Consider the following 20,861-nt stretch of genomic DNA (forward strand, 5'->3'; position numbering starts at 1 on the left):
CAGAATTGCTTTTGCGTATCCCTGGCACTCAACATTGAGATCAGCCTCATTGATATAAAGAGGAAGTTTTTCCAATTCCTATGAATAACAGAAAACTTGGACCCCAATGTTGTTAAATGTAATAAGCATTATCCAAAATCCCAACTTGTTATTAATCATTTCTGTTTACCCCTTTTTTGGGGGGAGGATCTGGGGATGGAAACCAGGGGCATTCTACCTCCGAGCTACACCCCCTGCCCTATTTTTTATTCTTTATTTTGAAACCGGGTCTCACTGAGTTGTTAACAGCTTCCCTAAGTAGCCACCACGCCCGCTTGTTTACCACGCCCGCTTGTTTACCACTTTAGATTTGGCAAATAAAAGTAAAGTGCTGCAACCCAAAATTTTGGCTGCCTTCCTTGCCTTTAACTAATAAAGGAAAGAGTATTGTGCTCAACAAGGATATCACATTTCGGTCCCTGAATTCATCCCATGGCGTTTGTAAGCTCACCCCGAGTGGCATCCCTTTAACTTGAATTTACAACTTTGCCTACAACAAACCAGAGAATTCTACACATGCTCAAGGCCAAATCCTGGCTCACTGCTTTTTAGTCAAGGGGAAAAAAAAGATCCATATTTTTCCTCTTTCTCTCTCAAAAAATCTGTCAACCCATCATTTGCCCAGAAAACAAATGGAAATAAACCACAAGGCCCAACCTTCCAGTGTATCAATGTGATAGATGTTTGCCTTCTATTAACAAGAGGGCAGGGCACTTGCCAAGAGGATGCTCTAATATACATATGAGGAGCAGCCCCGTGCACACAGCCAACCAAACGTAGGAAGAATCTGGACAACTCCAGTCCTCTGAGGTATTCCACATCAGTCAAGCTGGCAGAGGGGAACTGTCCAGACCTCAAAAATGTCTGACTCATTGTTTTGCTGATTAACCACTTTATTTGGTATCATATAAAATAATATATTTCACTGGTCAGCCCTCTTATCCATTAATTCATCTATTCACTGAATATTGATTGTGTCTCTGTTATACACAATGTGTTATTCTAAATTCTGCACAAACAACAGTGAACAGAAAACAGTTCTTGTCCTTGTAGTGCTTAATTTCTGGTGAAATTACAGATTGTCACCCACCTGATGAAGGTATGTTCTTATTCTTTTAACTAAATACCATTGTTTTATATCGATGGGTTTGGTAATTACTTATTTATTGATTTATTTATCTATTTATTTATTGTGGTACTGGGGATTGAACCCAGGGGCATTATACCTCTGAGCTACACCCCCAGCCCTATTTTTTATTCTCTAGGAGAAGGTCTCATTAAGTTGTAGAGAGCCTCACTAAGTAGCTGAGGCTGGCCGAGAAACTATCATCCTTCTGTCTCAGCCTCCCAAGTACTGGAATTACAAGTATGGGCCACCATGCCTGGCTGGGTTTGATATTTAAATAGTCAAAGAGAATGTCATTATTAAGCTATCTGTTCAGAGAACACATATCAAAATGTCTGAGGTTTCTGTTTCTGTCTAAAAAAAAAAGAAGTGATTCTAAGAAAAAAGAATCAAGTGAATCAAAAAATAAGAGCAACTTTTTTGATAAGCTACATATTTTTCTTTATAATTAAAGCAGAATTAACATGCCAAGTGAGTGAAGATTTTTTCAAACAATTTTTAATGTTTGCTTTGCCAAATCACCATTAATTTAGAAACCAAGATCTCACTTCTAAGACAAGATCAGCACAGCACCCATTGTAAAATGGTTTAAAAACAAAACTTTAGCTGAGCCTAGTGGTTCATACATGTAGGTAATACCAGCACTTGGGAGGTTGAGACAGAAGACTGCAGGCTTGAGGCCAGCCTCAGCAACTTACACCCTGTTTCTTTCCTTCCTCCCTTTCTTTTTGTGTGTGGTACTGGGGATTAAATCCAGGGACATTCTACCCTTGAGCACCCCCTCCCGACCTAATTTATTTATTTTTATTGTTTTTCTTTTTGAAACAGGCTCTTGTTAAGTTGCTGAGACTGTCCACAAACCTGCAATCCTCCTGTCTCAATCTCCCAAGTATTAGGATTACCAGTATGTGACACTAGGCCTGGCTGGGACCTTGTTTCAAATTAAAAAAAAAAAAAGAAATTTTTAAAAGACTAGGGGTATAAGTCAGAAGTAGATTTCCCTTAAGTTTAATTCCCAGTAGCAAAACAAAACAAAAACACTTATGAGATAAAATCTACCTATATTTTAAAAGAGAGAATAGAAAAGTTTTAATATCTGTTTTTCTTAATAAGCTCACAATAAGATACAAATAGTATAGAAATACATAAATTAAGAAGTGCTATTCATATATAATTATAATATTTATAGATCTAAGTAATATTTTCTAGTTCATACAGTCATCCCTTGATATACAAGAGAGATTGGTTTCAGGATCCCTACAGACACCACAACCTATGGATGCCCAAGAGTCTTGGATAAATGGCTTAATATGTGCATATTATCTACAGATACCCTCCCATACACTTTCAATCATCTCTAGACTAAGCATAATACCTAGAAAGGCAAATTTTTCCATATATTTTAAATCTGTGATCAGTTAAGTCCCCAAATGCAGAGGCCTTGGATATGGAGAACTAGCTATACATACTTATAGAACATTGATGCATGCATAGTTAACATCAGTGCTATCTTGAAGGAGACAGAGCAAAACACCACCATCTGTTTCAGAGAATCGCAGGATGTCAGCAGCACAAGCTCACAGATCATCCAGGCAGTGGGCAGGAGGGGGTGTAAACAAGCCCCCAGGTGAATCCTGCCACACATTCACACACAGACCCCCTTGCTTTCTTATCTGTGCAATGGGGGTGTGGGCCATGTAAGAAAGCTGAGGTCCAAGCAAGTGAAGAAACGTGCCAAGTGGACTGGTGGGGAGCAGCTAACATGGGAGCAGAAGTGTTCCCGCTTTTTTTATTTTTTTATTTTCCCCTAAGTCACATTAGAAATCACCTTTTGTGCATTAGTGCAGAACAACTCTGCTGATTTGTTCTCCTACAGTAAGTATCCAAACAAGTGCCTGTTGTATCAGAGCCTTTTAGACTAGCATAAGAATCTCCAATGTTTGGGTTATTGGTGGTAGATTTTTGGTCATTTTTTTGCTGTGTGTGATGTATTCTGCTTTTGGAAAGTGGAGGAAAATTTAAGACATAAGCAAAAGTATTATTACTCAAGGAATTAATGAGCACATAGATTTTGAAGTTTAGCACGAGAAAAAAATAGTTGGGTCAGTCATGCCCATGCGTCTCCGGTGACATGGTGTCCTCTTGATGGTCATGTCGGTGAGTGTGTCGCTGCTAGAGTGTCGGAAGAGAGGGAACCCTGACTGTGCTCAGCCCTGGGCTGGGGAGAATGTGTCACTGTGGTGCTTTTCTCTCTGGCTGAGTCAATGGCACGGCCACCATGTTCTGCATCCCTCCGTGGCCAGGGGAAAGGTCACGGTGACACAGAGCTCGAGGGCTTGGGGAAGTGGGTGAAAGGGAGAACACAGTGTCTAGGGTGTAACTTAGTTCTCTCTACACATTCACCTACATTCAAAACCAGAGCAAACTTTCCCCAGCCTTGAGCGCCGCTGGATGCAGCTGGCACTGGGTGAGGCTATGGGCCGGCTCTCCAGCCAGGAAGAACCTGGGCACCTCTACCTTCCTACATTATAACAATGTCCACTCAGTGTGAGCCCAACCCTAAAGCCATAAGGAATAATCTTTGTTCTGGTAGATTTTTGGTATAGCAGTAAGCAAGAATAATGACCCAAATCATGGAAGACTCATTCTATTCTCTATATTTGTAAAAATACAGTACTCTTCAATGTTAATATATGGAGTGTGTGTGTGTGTGTGTGTGTGTGTGTGTGTGTGTGTGTGTTACTGGGGGTTGAATCCAGGGGCATTCTACCTCTAAGTTAGACCCCCAGCTCTTTTTACTTTTTGTTTGAAGCAGGGTATGGCTAAGTTACCATATGCTGGCTTCGAACGTGCAGTCCTCCTGTCTCATCCTCCCAAACACTGGGATTACAGGTGTCATGTATGACTCTTAAAAAAATCACAACTATAGCAATCGATGCCTACTGCTTCCCAAGCACTGTACTGACTGCTTTATACCAAAGATCTTCTTCAGTCCTTATGCTACCTCTATCAGGTGGACACAATTTTACATTTTGGGGACACTGAGACTTAGGTCCAGGACTGGCCTGGCTTAAGGCATGCAATCAGGCAGTGAAGAAGCTGGAATTCAAACCCAAATTTGCATACCAATGAAGACTGTGCTTTTGATACTCTGCTGGCTCTACCTTGATTCACATTCTAGCACACAGAGCTCTAGACACATATCCTCACGTGTTTTAAACTGAATAATGGGGCAGGTAGTAGAGTGTGTTTAGCATGCACCTGGCCCTAGGTTCATTCCCCGACACACACACACACACACACATACACACACACACACACACACACACACACCCCACCACCACACACACTACATATGACAAATTGGTAATTAGTTATAGGTATACTTCTAACAAAAATTAATTAATGATATCTTGAATGAGTCAAATTCTCAATCATTCCAAATTATAATTCCCCTAATGATATCACAGAAGAGCCTCTGATGACCCCAAAGAAGAATCACACTGAAAGTTTCTGCAAATGCCCAATCACTCTTTGGAGTTGCATAAAGGAAGATTAAGTAGTAGAAATTTAGACTAAACTCCTCTATGGCTTTTTTTTTTTATCTTCAGGTAGCTAAAAATTCCTCCCCAGTACCCAACAAATCTTCTGGTGGCAGTGGTGCTACACAGTAGATGCAAATATCGATTGAATATATTTTTTTCTCTTAAAGAAAATTGTACATCCTGAGCACCTTAGTCTCGAGCATAAGGAAGGCGCCGCCAGGCTTGGCCTTCCCACCTTGTGTTCTACACACCTCTAGTCAAGGTGACTGTGGTCATTTGTCTTATATTATGTTGCATCTGATGCTCTTTTCTTCAGTAACTAAAACTGGAGCGTGTTCTGTGCTGTTGTCTTAATTGGGCACAACATTAAATATATTATCAAGGAGAAATGAAACCGAAAGGAGCAAGCTCGCAGCCCTGGGTTTTCTTCTGGGGGTCACGATTGCGGATAAATGCTACAGAATGCTCCCGGAGATCAGTCCTGAAGGTCCATGAGAATGGGCGGCCCGGGCGGGTGGCCCTGGAGCTGGAGACCCTCTTGGAAATGTTGTTTGGATCATTTTTCATTCTCAAACAAGTAAACACTAATCACACCTCTTTTAGGTTGCTCATTTTATGGTGATTCTAAGGAACGCCTTTTGAAAAAAAGGAGAAGGAACAAAAAGAAGCCTGACTCTATTTAATGGTCCAATTCCGTCATATTTTCTCATCCTCGTTAAGATGAAGGCTCGGTTTCACATGAAGAGTAATTATTTGATTGTGGTTAAAGCCTAATTTGGCCAAATTAATTTAAAACTAATAAAAACAACATTTTTATTAGCCTCTTCACATCCCAGGGAAATAAAGTCCAGTACATCTCATAAAAATAAATATCTTAAAAAGTATGCCTAGCTGTGGCCTTTCACCCCTCAGCTCCTCTCTGAATTTAATTACTGATACTAGTAAACACACACGGTCTTCTGGAATGACCTTGCTGGTCTATTTTTCACAATATGATCTTGGCTCCCTCACGGCTTCCCACAATGAGATCTTGGTAACATTATCCTTTCTAGCGAATTGCATGGAAGCAAGTTAGACTTTAAACACAGGTCGTGAGTCTAAGCCTGACTAGCTGGCTGGGATAAACCAGGCGCAGAGTGGATGTTTTCCAATTCCATCTCTGGCTTAGTTCCTCACTCCTACTGACACAAGCCATCAATCTTAATCCTCCCACCCTAGCTGCATGTTATTTTCCAAAACTAAAGCTACATGCCCCCCAAATCTCTGCCTTCTTTTTTGTGACAGATGACATCTTCCATCAACAGTAAACAATAACTTTATACTCAACTCACATGTGGCACCTGAGCGCATAAGCCACCCCCCCGGCAGCACTATTTCAAAGTGACTCTGCCTCCTTTTATTTCCCTACTTTAGGGATGCAGAATTGTTTCAAATTAGCAGTCCCCTCTGGGGAGTAGGATGCTGAATGGAAAGAAAAGAATAGGAGAAGGGCACCTCACTCCAGACAATATGTAGTAAAAACCCCAGGGCACACCAACTGTTCTTAACAGACAGCCTTCACGTCCCAGGACAGAGTGCAGAGGAGGAGCACCTGCCCAGTGGCACGCATGGCTCCTGCTTAGCCCTGACCACAGTATCTGTGCCAAAACTCAGATTTCATCCAGTGTCCTCCTAGCCTCGGTGCAATCCTGTTTCCAGTTCTGTTAGCCCCAGCTCTGCAAAGCACCAGGATTCTCTTAATAGAAATGCATGAGCTTAAACTGTGGGCCATCCACCCATCACACCCTTTGATTAAGGACTACACCCAGGGAGGTATTTTCTGTAGAAGATACCCAAGGCAGCTTCCATCCTAGCAACTTTGAAATAGAAGTAGAAAGGGTTGTGGGGGTCACTTACCAGCTCCTGAGGTCAGGATGGTTGCAGCAGCCCCACCGCCTTACCTGGTCCTGGCTCTCTGTCTCTCTCCCTCACTCTCTCTCTCTCTTTCTCTTGTGTACAGATTGCAGGGAACTTAAAGAACTGGCAGGGACAGTGTTTCAAATGACTTAAGAACAGGAACAATACTTCGTTCTCTTTTTCTCAGATGAGTACCTTCGGGAAGAAGGAAGGAAGGGAGGGGAGAGGGAGGAAGTCAACAACCCTTTGCTTTCCTGAAAAAAAATAAGGAAACAGAAGATAGACATCTCATTTTCTCTTAAACAAAATGTTGGAAGGGGCAAAAAAAAATTCTTTGAAAAAAGGAATTCCTCAAATATGCTTTCTGCCCTAGGAGCTTTAAAGAGATGAAAACGCCTTAGTGGCCTGTCCTGTCCAAACAAATGGTGTTCCAGAAAGGCTGGCTCTCCTGAGCTTGCAGCCTCTTGTATCTGGTTTGCAGAACTCACACATCCAGAAGGGAACACAGATCCTGTCATGTTGACTCTGAGCAGGGAGCGAGCGTTTGGTCCGTTATGCTTAGTGAGGTGTCCCGGCCTGTCACCCAGGACTTTTCACTTTCCCAGGCCCTTGGAGACACCAACATTGCTGCAATTCCTCAGCTAACTCTGGACCCCTAGAGCATTTCCAGGATCAAGTAGCGAATTTTGTGCACTGCTTACTGAGCTTTATGCGAAGGACCAGATCCACCTTCCATCTTTGCTGATGGACGAAAAAGGCAAAGAAGCCACTTACCACAGTCATCCCAGGGCTGTTGTTTACATGACCCTGTTTTTCACAGTCCTAAGGCTTCTTGGATGCAGCCAACTCGGGAAAACTGGAAAGCAATTTCTAATTTGTTTTCAGAACACAGTGAAGGAGCATAAATCTTAGACAAATCAGCTACCATTTTTTTTTAAAGGGTAGGGAGGCTAAGGAGAAAGATCAGAAAAAAATGGAGAAATGTCCTTTACTGAGGAGGGGTACCTGGGAGTTCAGGTATCAGGCATATCCCTGCAGATTCTGTGTAGGGGTACTTGCACTTAGCAATACGCTTGGTTTAAGTCTCTCTGATTTGTGTAGTGTGTCTTAAGTGCTTCATTCATCTGGTTATGACCATTGTCACCGCAAACAGGAACCAGCAGTTACGTGGACCTTTGTGGCAGCAGAAGAAAAACCAGCCTTGAGCTGCTTCCTCATTTACCCAGTTGTGCAAAAATGGGGTAGAGGGTCACACCTGATTGCAAGGAGCAATTAAATGAGTGCAGAGAAAGGACGATTCTGACTCCGTTCATGTGAGGCTTTAACTGGGTACTAGGATCTTTAAGATAAGTGTTTATTCCAAGGTTTCCTTCCACCTATCTATCATCCATCTGCCCAGCTATCATCTACATTTATCTATCATCTACATACTATCTGCCTGTCTGCTGTTGACGTTTCTATGGATTTGAAGATGTATTCATGTTTCAGAGAGGATATAACATTATCGCGGGTGGCTTGTTTGTGCAAAAGCCAGGGCAGAGTCCCATTCTTTGCATTCACAATTGGAACCAACACTGTCCTGATGCACAGATTTCTGGCATGGGTGTCCCACCCCCATAGACAGATGAGAACGCTAAAGACCAGACAGAGTTGCTAAGATTTGTCCCAAATCACACACAACAGTGGCCAAAATCAAAATGTCCTTTCATGCCCTGAGTCCAGCTCTCACAGTCTTGCCCTCTGCTGGCCTTCCTCCGCACCCTGCCTTTGTAGGAACAGGAAGGAAAATGAAAATAAAAATCTCAGAAAGCCAGGGAAGAGCACGAGCATGCAGATTGAGCAGGAATAGGAAATGAGACTCTCAAAGGGGCAGCGATGGGGGCAAACCTCAGAGTAAGCAAGGGGTTAGGTTAAGGAGCACACAGCTGAAACTTACCATAGCAGTGTAATACGGGAGTGAGGTGGGTGAGGAGCACTAGGGGGAGGGTGGGCATCAGCCCCCAGAGGAAGCAGGGACTGGAAGGGACAAGGACGCTCAGGCTACAGGATCCTGGCAGCCACGGAACCATCTCTGATCACCTGGGGGCCAGTCCACATGCAGCCCTCTCCCTGCTGTGATTCTCTCTGCAGCCTCAGGGCCAGGCCAGGGCTGAGCCCCGGGAGTCCAGTCAGAATCCAAAGGATTTCCCTTTTAAGTCTGCACAATGTGGGGACCGTCACGTTGAGCCCTGCTGCTGTCTCCAAGCCAGCTGCCCCGCCCAAAGGCAGCCTGGATGGGGCACGTCCATTCAGTCTGCAGGGCCTGGGTTTCATGGGCAGCATCAGGTCGGGACCTGAGGACTCTCCCAGGGCTGGCCAGGCCATCCTCACCCCGCCTGGTCCTAGGTGGCTCCAGCCAGGTACCTGGGACCCTGCCTGTGAGAGCCACAGTAAGGGCTCCTCTTTCCCTGTGCTGCCCTCTGATACCTGTAGCACCACCTCCTGGGTGTCAGAAGCTGAAATTCCTCAAACCCTCCCATTAGGCTTCTAGGGAGAGATTTCTTATGAGGCTCCTGGCTGCTCTGGGTCCTATGGGGCGTAGAGGGAACAGGTGTTTGTGCTGTGGCCAACCGAGGTGAAGATACATAGACACAGATGTGGCCTTGCCCCCGACCCTGTAGAGAAGCCCCGTGTTGCCTGGCATATTGCACCATATGGGTGGGAAAAGGGGATGGCAGGCCTGGAGACTGGATCAAGGAGGAAAACCAAGGTGAGGCCGAGGCAGGGACCCCAACACTCAGAACCAGCACCCCAGAAATATGAGCTCTGTTCAACATGGCTCACCACCCCTGAAGCAGCCCTGCTTTGTGCATCTGCATCTCCAGCCCTGGTGATCCAGAGCTCCAGGGCCATCTTTTCACCCCAGAATTAAATTCACCCCAGATCACAGAAGTGGGGGAGAAATGAAGGGAAGGTTGAAATATAACATATGCTCAGAAAGGTGCATAGAAAATATGTACACAGGTCACTAAACCTCCCAAAATGAACACACCTGAGTGACCAGTGCTGAGGTCAAAAAGGGCCAAAGACCCTGGTGCCCTCCTGCCACTTCCTCTCCTGAGGGGACATTATCCTGACCTCTGACACCTGACACCTATGAAGATCACCTGGCTTTGAAGTTACATTAAAAGGGGGATTGGTTGGCACGTTCTTGTCTTGGTTTCTTTGCCTCACTATTGTATCTGCCGATTCATCACTATTATTGGGTTCGGTTGTGGTCCAGTCACTCTCACTGTTGGATAGCATATCATTCTGTGAATATGCCACAACTTACATGTCTGTTCTGCTGAAGATGGACTGTTTCTAGTATAGGGCATTAAGAACAGGCTGCCAGAAATATCTCTGTCCCTGCCAGATGTCTTAAAAGTCTGAATGCAGGCCTCATCTCTTTCCAGGAAGAGGGTCTCCCCTGATGACTCACAATCTTTTTTAAGATTTTCTTTGGCATCCACTTCCTTCCACACAGGATGCATGGCATCATTTTTAAAAATTTTTAAACTTCAAGTGAAAATTTGGTGTGAGGACATGGAGATACCTTGGAGACGCTGGCAGAGCTCCCCTCCCGAGGAGCTTTCAACCATTGGGAGCCACTGTTCTGCTTCCTGCTGCAACCCTGAGAGGCTAGTTCCTGCCACTCTGAGTCACGCTGTAGTGGCCCTGTCTCTCCTCCAGACATCGCGTCGAGCCCATCCCTCCTCTCCACCCTGGCTTTCCACAGACACGCGAGGTTCCATTCCATTAACATGCATGAGGGATGGCCAAGTCTCCAGCCTGAAACTGCTTTGAAGCTTCCTTTGTTTCTTTGATTTATTGTCTTCATGATGCCAAGCCCCGATGTCTTCCAAGTCCCGACTCTTAAAAACGTGAGAACATTTATTCTTTCTTCCTTTTCAGTTTTTTGTTGTTGTTGCATAAAAAGCTGACCTGAAGGACTCATTTGAACATGTTATTGAAAAAAATTCTATTTTATGCATCCAATTTCCTCATTTGACAAGAGATACTAAATACCCATTTTGTATAGTGTTAGGAATAAATAGGAGGAATAGTTTATGTCTTTCACATGCCACGTGCCAGACATTGTTCTAAATACTTATCATGCTGATCAACCTAATGGTCTCAATAGTACTGTGAAGTAGGAACTAACAGTCTGCCATTCCTTCCACCCTATTAAAAAATAGTCGTGGAAATATTACATTGCTTCTTCGATATCACATAATAAGTGATATTTCAACCCCAGGGAATTCTGGCTCAGGGGCCTCCTTTTTAACCACCTTTCCCTCTAAACAAACAATGTCCATCACGCCGTAAAAACCCAATGAATGTTCCTGAGACTCATTTAGTGAGCGAGTCTTAAGAACCTTGCTGTGGTGGTTCATGTGCTTCTGGATTTTCTTTTTGCCTGGTGGAAGAGATGCATTGAGCAAATCAAGAAGGAGAGGGAGTCTGGCAGTTAGAAGTGCTTATAGCAGGGTACCAACTCTGGACAAGAGGATCAGAGAAGGTCTTCCTGAGGAAATGGCACGTCAGCTAAGACCTGAAGAGTTAGCAGGAGCCACGCGAAGATTGTGACAGGGCAGCTCATGTGAGGGGCGGCCGGGCAGGTCTGAGTTCAGATTCGGATTGAATCCAAGAAGGATGGGAAACTATTAAAGATTTTATGCAGGAGATGGAATTATCAGGTTGGCATTTCAGAAAGACTATTTTGGTCACTGTGCGAAGAATGGTTCATAGAAGCAGATAAACAGTTGTAAAAATGTAGGCTACATTTGATTGTGCCGGTAAAGACTATGGGTGGAGTGCCTGGAGAAGTTATGGGATAACAAAGTTTGATAGCCACATTGATATGTTGTATGATAAAAGAAAGGATATAGGAAATACCTGGCATAAAATTTGGTTTATAAAAGGTTCATACTTTCAAATAGCAATATCTTCTATTCCTATCCCCCATAGAAGTAGTCCAGAGCCTCCAAGCTGAGTGAGTACCTACCTGACTTTACTCTTCCTCAACCTCCTGCCTGCTTTCCTAGTATAAGGTGCATCTTTATGGCTAAATACATCAACATCTACCCAACAGAGTGTTCCCTTGCCTTTTTGCACAAACCCAGTGTTATTAATGAAGATATACCCCAAACTGGCAAGTTTGAGTGATGAATTAGAATTCAGTTCAACTACGAGGGTGGAAGAAGATACACACTAGGCATTCCATGTTAGAACACAGATTGGAATTTTCTTAGGATACTCTGCCACACATGATAGGTTGATAGCACTGTAACTGAGTTCTAGCACATTATGGTTATAAGGACTGGTCCGAGGATATGAGAAAAACAGACTTCATTTCTCCTACTACACACTCATAACACAGATCACCGCTGACAGTTGCATGGGGATATTTCCCACACACCAAGCAAGCAAGCAAGCAATTAAATAGCAAACACCAGCTAAGTATCCTTTAATTCAATTCAATTCAGTCAGTATCCACTTAAGAGATTACATGGGATCCTTCAGGTTGAAGGTTCCATCCAAGAAGGCCCCAAATTCAGGTGCCAGTTGCAAGCTGTAGGTTGTTTTACTTGTGCTTTGACCAACCCATTATAAGTGAGATTCTCTTGACCCCCTATTTGGAGTTTGTTGATTTGCTAGAGCTGCTCACAAAACTCAGGGAAACACATTTACTGGTTTATGATAAAAGGATATTTCAAAGGATACCACTGAACACAAGATGAAGAGATGGATAGACCAGGCATAGGAAAAGGGATGTAGAGCTTCTGTGGCCTCCTTATGGCATGCCCCCTTCAGGGACCCCCACAGATTCCACTCTCTGGAATCTTTCAAACCTAGTCCTCTTGGGAATTTATGGAAGCTTCATTATTTAGGTATGGTTGATCGAATCATTGGCCATTGGTGATCAACTGTGAAGATGAGTGGTGAGGCTGAAAGTCTCAATTCTCTAATTCTGCCTTGGTCTTTCCTGTGACCTCTCCATTCTGGGAAATATCAGCCATCAACTTAACTCATTAGCATGTGAAATGACATCACCGTGGAGACTCCAAGGATTTTAGGAGCTGCATGCCAGGAAACTGAGGAAGACCAAAATATGTGTTTTACAATATCTTGACTGACTTGAGGACTTAACCACCAAGTTATATGGTATCTATGGGGAAAATACAATCTGAGCTCCAAATATCTAATATGAGAAAATAAAGCAACTTTAATTTATATGGGGGAGTGGCTATAGCTATATTCCAAAGCAACTGTGGGTTTGTTGTTGGGACAGAGCAAGTGGTCATTCTTCTCAAGTCTTGACTTCTCCAGTTTAGTAGACCCCACCTCCTTATAGACTTCCTCCAGAGGAATGTAGAGGCCTTTTCTTCTACTTGCAGGCTTCTTTGAGCATCCTAAGAGTATATGTATCTGTGATGCATAAGGAATAGAAAATAACATTATTTTTACACATTAAATATGACTAGAGTTCCCATTCCTTAACCAAGTTGACTAACAGTTCTAGATCATAATTTTTTATGGGTCCCATACTCGTCCTTTGTTTAGACTAGGACTCACACGGTCCTGAGTAGATGCACTGAGCCTTGAGCCTCAATGGGTGATCCATGGTCTTTCTGAAGGTGTCTGGTTCTGCTTGTGGTTCTAAGGGTATAGTATACCCTTAGTGTCACGATTTGTCACAGCAACATCTACCAGATCTTCCAAGACCTTGTGCCTAATGCCCAGAGCCCCACAGCTACCGCTGTCATCTCTACAGCCCGATAGAGGTGAGATGCAAGGTTGCTACAACTCTAAGAAAACCTACAACATGGCACATTCCCCAGTATTCTTGGGCCCAACTCACAGCAGAGGCCAGGCTCCTTCCTTCTTCAACCGCAGGCCACATCGTGTAGCCTCATTGGATCTAGATTGTGTTTAGATCTAAACTCAAACACTTAAGGGCACCAAGCAGGTAACACATGTGTTAAATGGTGCCTATGTGTAAGAGAAGAGGGTGTGGTGGAGAGTAGGACAAATTGAAGAGTCAAGTACCATCCAAAATGGTTTGTGACTATGGGGAAACATGAGCCTAATATGACCTGATCTCATTTTTTAAAAAATAAGCCAGGTGTGGTGGCTCACACTTGTAATCCCGGTACTTGGGAGGCTGAGACTGGAGGATCGTAGGTTCACAGCCAGCCTCAGTGAGACCCTGTTTCACAATAAAGAATAAAAAATAGGGTTGAGGGTATAGCTCGAAGGTAGTATGCCCCTGGGTTCAATCCTCAGTACCACAAAATAAATAAGTAAATAAATAAATACAAGCATCCACAAATACATAAAATATAAATAAATACATAAATAATAAAACAAAAATTTGAAATTTTACATGGAATCTCTAAGTTTATAATTGAAAAAACTAATGTTTGTTTATTTGTTTGTTTTGCAGTGCTAGGGATTGAACTCAGAGCATTATACCTCTGAGCTACCACCCCCAGCACTATTTCATTGTTCATTTTGAAACAAGGTCCCAATTGCAGAGGGCCTCACTAAATTGCTTGAACCTGCAATCCTCCTGCTTCAGCCTCCCAAGTACTGGGATTATAGGCATGTGCCATTAGGCCCAGCAAAATCTAGTCTTAAAAGATATTAGAAGTCTTATTAATTTTATTGGACATCATAATGATATGGTAGATTTTTTAAAAACACATAGCGAAGTATTAACAGATAAGTGATAATATGTCTGTGGTTTGTCTTAAAATTCTCTAGGAAAAGAATTATATATGTCAAGGGAACCTAGGGTGATAGTCTTATAATACGTCCACAAATTCTTTGATGTTTCTTTCTTTGAGAGGCAAGAGTTAATTCCCCACTTTTTCAGTGTGGGCTGGACCCAGAAATTTGTTCCCATGGAACAGAGTAAGGCAGACATGACAGTGAGGGGCTGAGAGCCAGATCATGAAAGGCAATGAACCTTGTTCCTTGTTCACTCTTTCTTGGATCATTCACTCTGGGAAAAATTAGCTACCATGTCGAAAATACTCAGTGATCTACAAAGGGGCCCACAGGGAGAGACACTAGGGTGGGCTTCCTGTTAACAGGCCCATGAGTGCACCACCCTGCAGCAGGTCATCCGGCCCAATGAGCCTTCAGATGACCTCAACCTCTGCCACATTCTGACTGCAGCCTCATAAAAACCCTGAGCCAAGCTGCCTGGCTGAGCTGTTCTTCAATTCTAGATCCACAGAAACTATGAAATAAATACTTTTTTGTCTTTATTTCATTTTCTGTTGCTATAACACAATACTTGAGACTGGGAAGTTATAAGGGAAAGAAACTTATTTAGCTCACGAAAGATAAGCAATATGGTTAGCTCCTGGGAGACTGCTAGTTTATAACTTTGGGTTTTGATCTCTCACCAGCTTACAGGAGTCGATTTTGCAGAATCGACTCATTTTCTCTCCACGCTAGTATATGTGGGACAACAGGTGAATGTAATAGTGACCTTCTGTGGACTATTGACTATCGGAGTCAGCTTGCCATCGACACCATCAACTTGTTTACTTCTTTGCTACAGTTGTAAATAGGTGGAAGCAATGCTGTCTAGGCAGCTTCTCTTTTTAGATGTCTTTTCTTGGTAGATTTTCAGTTGCCATAGGTCAGAAGATCAGCAGCTAATTGGCTTGATGTAGTGACAAACTCTATGCTTCCTGTAGTAAGTGCTTAATGAGCGCCAGTTAATATTTAAAAAGCTAGATACTGGAAAGATGTTGTTGTTGTTGTTGTTATTATTATTATTATTATTATTATTATTGTGGTACTGGGGTTTCTGGAAACCCTTCTACCTCTCAGCTACACTCCCAGACCTATTTTATATTTTCTATTTGGGAACGGTGTGTCTTAAGCCAGCGCGGCTGGCTTCGAACCTGCACGATCCTCCTGTCTCCGCCTCCCAAGCGCGGGGATTACAAGCGTGCACCACCACCCCTGGCGGAAAGATGTTATTTTTTAAAATCAACAGAACCCTTTCACTTAAAAAATTATTTTACCTGAAAACTTGTACAGACAACAGAATGGACGTTGATGGGAATCAGACTCAGCTGGTTCAGAGCTGTTTTCAATGTCTAGCAGTCACTTGGCAGGTGCAAGTTGCTCAGTAGGCATATGTTGAATGATGGACCGCATAACAAAAAAGACCAGAGAAAAGACAGTAAGTGGACTTCCATCCTTGGTGTGCTCTCCCTGCCCCCCTCTCCCTCCACTCCCGAAAGGCCATCATCACTGAAGGGCTTGTGAGGCAGGCTGAGACCCCCTGAGAAACACCCCATTTTAAATGCAGAGAGGGGAGACCTTCAGACTAGACTCGGCTTCCACCCCGCTCCTTCCACTTACTGACCACGAGGCCCTGGCAGTTGGCTTCCCTGTTCTTTGGTGTTGATTTCTTCTGCAAAATGAGAATGGAAGCTTCCAGCATTAATATCAAAGATTTCATGGGTCTGGCCCAGGCTTCCCCCTCTTTTAACACCCGCCCCAAAGGAGGCAAGTCGCCACTGGCGAGGCGCTTTGAAGCCAACAAACTGAAGACCTCGGGGCGATGTGACCAGAAGCGCACAGCTTGGCAGATGACCTGAAGTGACTGATGTTCAAAGCAGCTGTCAGTGAACAGAAGGCCGCCTGCACAAAGGAGCCAGCTGAGGGGAACGAGCGAGGGGAAAAGGGGAAGAGCGGAGAAGAAGAAACGCAGCAGGGGACAGCTCTGGGGTCACACGTGTGCTGCCTCTGGTCTAACCTCCTCCCTCTCTTCCTCCACCCAGTCCTCAAACGACCCCCTCCGCCTCCTCCAAAGGAAAAGTTGAAAGCTTTCTTTTGGGAACAGACCAGTTTGCTTAGACTGCTCCTGTTTACCTTTGGTAGGACAGCCATTGGTGGTGAGTTCAAACACAGGAAACGACCTCTGGCTACAGGAAGGGCTGCAGACGGCCTGGAAGGCTGGCCATGGTGCTCAGTCCTGAGACCTGACACCAGGCCCTGGCCTTGACATCAGGCAGCCAGCTTTCAGCAGTGTCTTAGATTAGTGCCTTCCCTAGGGAATAGTGGTTCTTAAACCTAATGGTTGCAAGGGATGGAGAGATGGCTAAGGAGGGGAAGAACTAAAAGGGTAGACGAAAGAGGCTTACGTTACAAACAAATGCATCATTTTGTTGTTGTTGTTGTTGTTGTTCTAGTCTAGTATAGAAAATATGACAATTAGAAAAGTGGGGTTTGCATCTGAAGCCATGTTATTTATTTGTTTTCAATCACTAAAATAATCCTGTATAAACTAAGGAGACTACATTCATCACAGGGTCACAATTCAGGGAAACTGATCTTACCTCAGCTACCTCCATAGCTCTGCTATTTGTGGGTGAAGAGAGAGGAAGGTGTCTGCCTTCTTACATTTCAAAGTACTTGCTCATGAAACCTACCAGGGAAGGGTTATGCTAAGCTGAGGGGGAGAGGAAGGAAAGCCTACTGAGGCAATACATGATATAATCAAAATCTTCTGGGCTTTCCCCATTTCCCTCAAATTTCTTTCCTCTAATTCCATTTTTGAAAATTCCCCTGGCTCTAAGAAGCACTAGACTTTCTAGACAGGTCATTCTCAAGTTTATCATAAGGATCTCACTTCTCTTTCCCTGATTTTAGAGTTATGTGTGTCAAAGTCTATCTTACAGAGAGTTTACAGCTATCTCCACCAGATCTTCCTCAACCAAAAATGGAAACGAAGGGATGCTAATCTCTGCCCCGACCGATCCTTTCCATTTTACCTGACACTCAGCTGACACCAGATTGTCTGTTCAGTGGAGAAAGCAATGTGTCCGCCTGAGTTCTCAAAAAAATTATGAAATGCCAAATATAACATTTTACTTGGTGTATAACAAGTCTGTAATAAGATCCTCTGTGTTCTTTCAAGATTTTTCTCCTTAACTTTGTTTTTAGCAGTTTGCCTCGTGTGTGTGTGTGTGTGTGTGTGTGTGTGTGTGTGTGTGCGTGTGTGTGTGTGTGCGCACACGCATGCCTGACTATTTTGCTCGGAGTTCTCTCCCTTTCCTAAACTGGCATGTTTATATTTTTCTCCACATTTGGAAAACTTCACTTACCCTGCCCACCTAATTTTTTCTGTTCCAGTTTTCTCTCCCCCTTCTCCAACGCTGATTGCACAGGTATAAGACCATTGATATCCCCTTCTGTTCCCAAAGGATCTTCTTCGGCTCTTCGGATGTCTCTTCTTTCTGTTCTTCATATTGGATGATTTCTATGGAACTACTTTACATTCACTGATTTTTTTTTTTTTGTTATCACTATTTCACTGTTAAACATAACCAATGAATTTTTTATTTTAGCTATTATAATTTTTGGCTCTAGAATTCTTATTTCTTTATTTTAAAAGATATACAGGCCGGGCATGGTGGCTCACGCTTGTAATCCCCGCACTTGGGAGGCAGAAACAGAAGGATCGCGCAGGTTCGAAGCCAGCCGCGTGCGCTGGCTTAGGAGACCCTGTTTCCAAAAAAAAAGTATAAAAATAGGTCTGGGAGTGTAGCCCGGAAGTAGAAGGGTTTCCAGGAACCCCAGTACCACCAAAAAATAAAAATAAATAAATAAAAATAAAAACTACCCATAGTTTTTATTTCTTTACTGAACTTTCCTATAGCTTCATTTATTAGGAACATAACTTTCTTTATGTCCTTGAACATAAAGTAACTACTTTAAAATCTAGCCTATAAATTCATCATCTGTATAATCTCCAGATTGGTCTCAGTTTGACTGTGTTTTTGCTTCAGAGTGGATTCTATTTTCAGTTTCTTCAAATGTTGAGTAATTTTGAAATGGAAGCTATTACTAATGATGCATTGTAGAGATTCTGTATTTAGTTATGCTACTCTGAAGAATATTGTGCTTTTTTTTTTCCTTCTAGGTAATCAGTCAGCTTGGCTGAATTCCAACTGAAAATTCTGTTTACCCCGAAGTAGGCAACAGTTTAAAACTATGTTCAATTATTTAGCCTCAGCTAGAGGCTCAGCTTGAAGTCTACCCACACATATGAGATATGGGGTTCATTCAGAAATTTAAAGGCACATTTGGCCTATTTTCATCCCCATGAAATTTCTTTCTCACTTTTATGAAGCTATGGTTACCTTGACCTCCAACCTCTGATTCTAGAAGCCAGGATAACTGTGGGTTTCTGGGTTTCAATTACCTTTGTGTGGCACCAACTATATCCTGCTCTCAAAATAAAAAACTATTTTTTAAAAATCATAAAACTGAGTGTATTCATTTGCATCACCCTTCCATACCACTCTGGCATGGGGCTGCATTTCTATTTTCTGTATTTCTATCTTTTTAATAAACTTCTTTAAATCTTCCCCCCAAAAAAACCCATAAAACTTAATGTATGCTATTCCCTTGTTCAAGTGTAGACTCTCCTCTGATATTTGCCTACTTTCATTCCTCCTCCAAAGTCTTCAGGTAGTTGTTTTTATGTTTTTCCAAAGCTTTAAATTATTATCTGCAGGATGGCTAGCTTGATAGGCATTTATTAAGCTGTAACAGGAAGTGGACTCCCATTCTTTTGTTTCTTGAATAAGTACCTATTCAAATGCTTCATAAGATATTGCCAGTTCTGCTCTTTTAGCAGTGTATTGTCTCAATTTTCCATTTTAACCCCCAAAACTTTGGAGTTTGAAACAGTCATTTAATTTGCTTGTGGCTCTGTAGGTCAATAATTTGGGCTGGGACCAACTGGGAAGTTCTTCTGCTGTTCTTCTCCATAGTTGTGCATGTACTTGTAGTCATCTCATGGCTTGACTAAATTATATGGGCTAACTTGTTCTTGCTTGCTGGCAATGGGCTGGACCTGTCTTTCCATGTGGTCTTTTATCCTCAAAGAGATTATTTCAGGCTTTTTCAAATTAATGTCTCAGGGTTCCAACAGAGTATGGGTGAGAGCTACAAGGGCCTTTGCAGCCTACACTGAAAAGATATACAGTGCTATTTCCACCATGTCCTATTGACTAAAGCAGGTCATACAACTAGCCCAGATTTAATGGGATAGAAATTAAACTACAGATCTTCATATAGAGATAGGAAATTGTGGTTAACTCTTGCAACTCACCACATTATTATAAAAAGATTATTGTGAAATAATAATGACAACATTCTTTTTAAAAATGGAACCTACTTTCTGATCTATTGCCACATTCCTCTGTGAAACATCCACATGAATGGTGGCACACTTTTCTTGGTCCTATTTTATATTTGTAAAGGCAGTGATGGATAGAGCCAGAATAGATACATAGTGTAGAAGATGGTAGAAGATAATGGATAAAAGCAAGGGACCTGAAAAGCAAGAGGATCTGAAAGAGGCGAGGGAAGAGGGAGAGGCTTTCATCCAGTGGGAAGAGTAGGTGCCCTTGGTGGGTATGATATTATACATGTATGTCATATATGAATCACTGGATATTCCATGGCATTTTGATGAGTTGGTGGTGCACATGTTTACCATAGTATATCTCAAAGGCCAGAACTAGCTATGACTTAAATGATCTTATAAACAATTTCATATTCTACTAGATCGTGTTCTTTCAAAGGACACACTAAATGCTGCTTAAAAATTTTGGTTCTATAAGATATATTACATCATTGGATGTGTAAAAACACTTTATAGTGAGTAACAAATTCACAGCCAGGAAGTACAAATAGAAAACTATGAAAATTTTCCATTCCTCTGCTGAATAAATAAACTGAAACTTCTACTCCCACTAATAAATGATTAGGAAATTTGGCCAAACTTCCCACTATAGACACCTAAAGAATTGAAGGAAAAAATTTTAAAAACCCTTAAAAGCAACAAATATTAACAAAGCATTGAGAAGTTACTAAATGAACATTTAGTAGTGGAAAACCTGGAAAACAAGAGCAGCATCTAAGTCTGATTTTGCCATAATGACATTTGCCAGTCTTAAAGAAATGGCTGCATAACTAAGCTATGTTTCTGGCAAACTCCTGAGACCACGGGGCAAAAGGCAAGACCTGCTATATCCTTCAGAGATAGATAATAATAAACCTCCCCACTTTAAACTGGAATTCCAAATAGCTGCAGCTTCAGGTAAGATGAATCACGAGAAAACCAATCCCTGCAAATGATTTTGTTTCCTTTTTGCAGTACCCAGGTGCCATCTACCTCAGAGCTATAC

General features: G+C 42.6%; 1 protein-coding gene across 1 annotated transcript in view; it reads right to left on the reverse strand.

Annotated features, from left to right (window-relative positions):
* ZNF366 (zinc finger protein 366) overlaps nt 1-6,796 on the reverse strand; it is a gene marked incomplete at its 3' end in the record, with an annotated part of 69,976 nt that extends 63,180 nt beyond the window's left edge. Inside the window, exon 1 of the mRNA XM_080712832.1 lies at nt 6,603-6,796. The remainder of the gene's footprint in view (nt 1-6,602) is intronic.
* Nucleotides 6,797-20,861: the final 14,065 nt, after the last annotated feature.

Source organism: Muscardinus avellanarius (genome assembly GCF_963383645.1).
Source record: "Muscardinus avellanarius genome assembly, chromosome: 1".
Classification (NCBI taxonomy): domain Eukaryota; kingdom Metazoa; phylum Chordata; class Mammalia; order Rodentia; family Gliridae; genus Muscardinus; species Muscardinus avellanarius.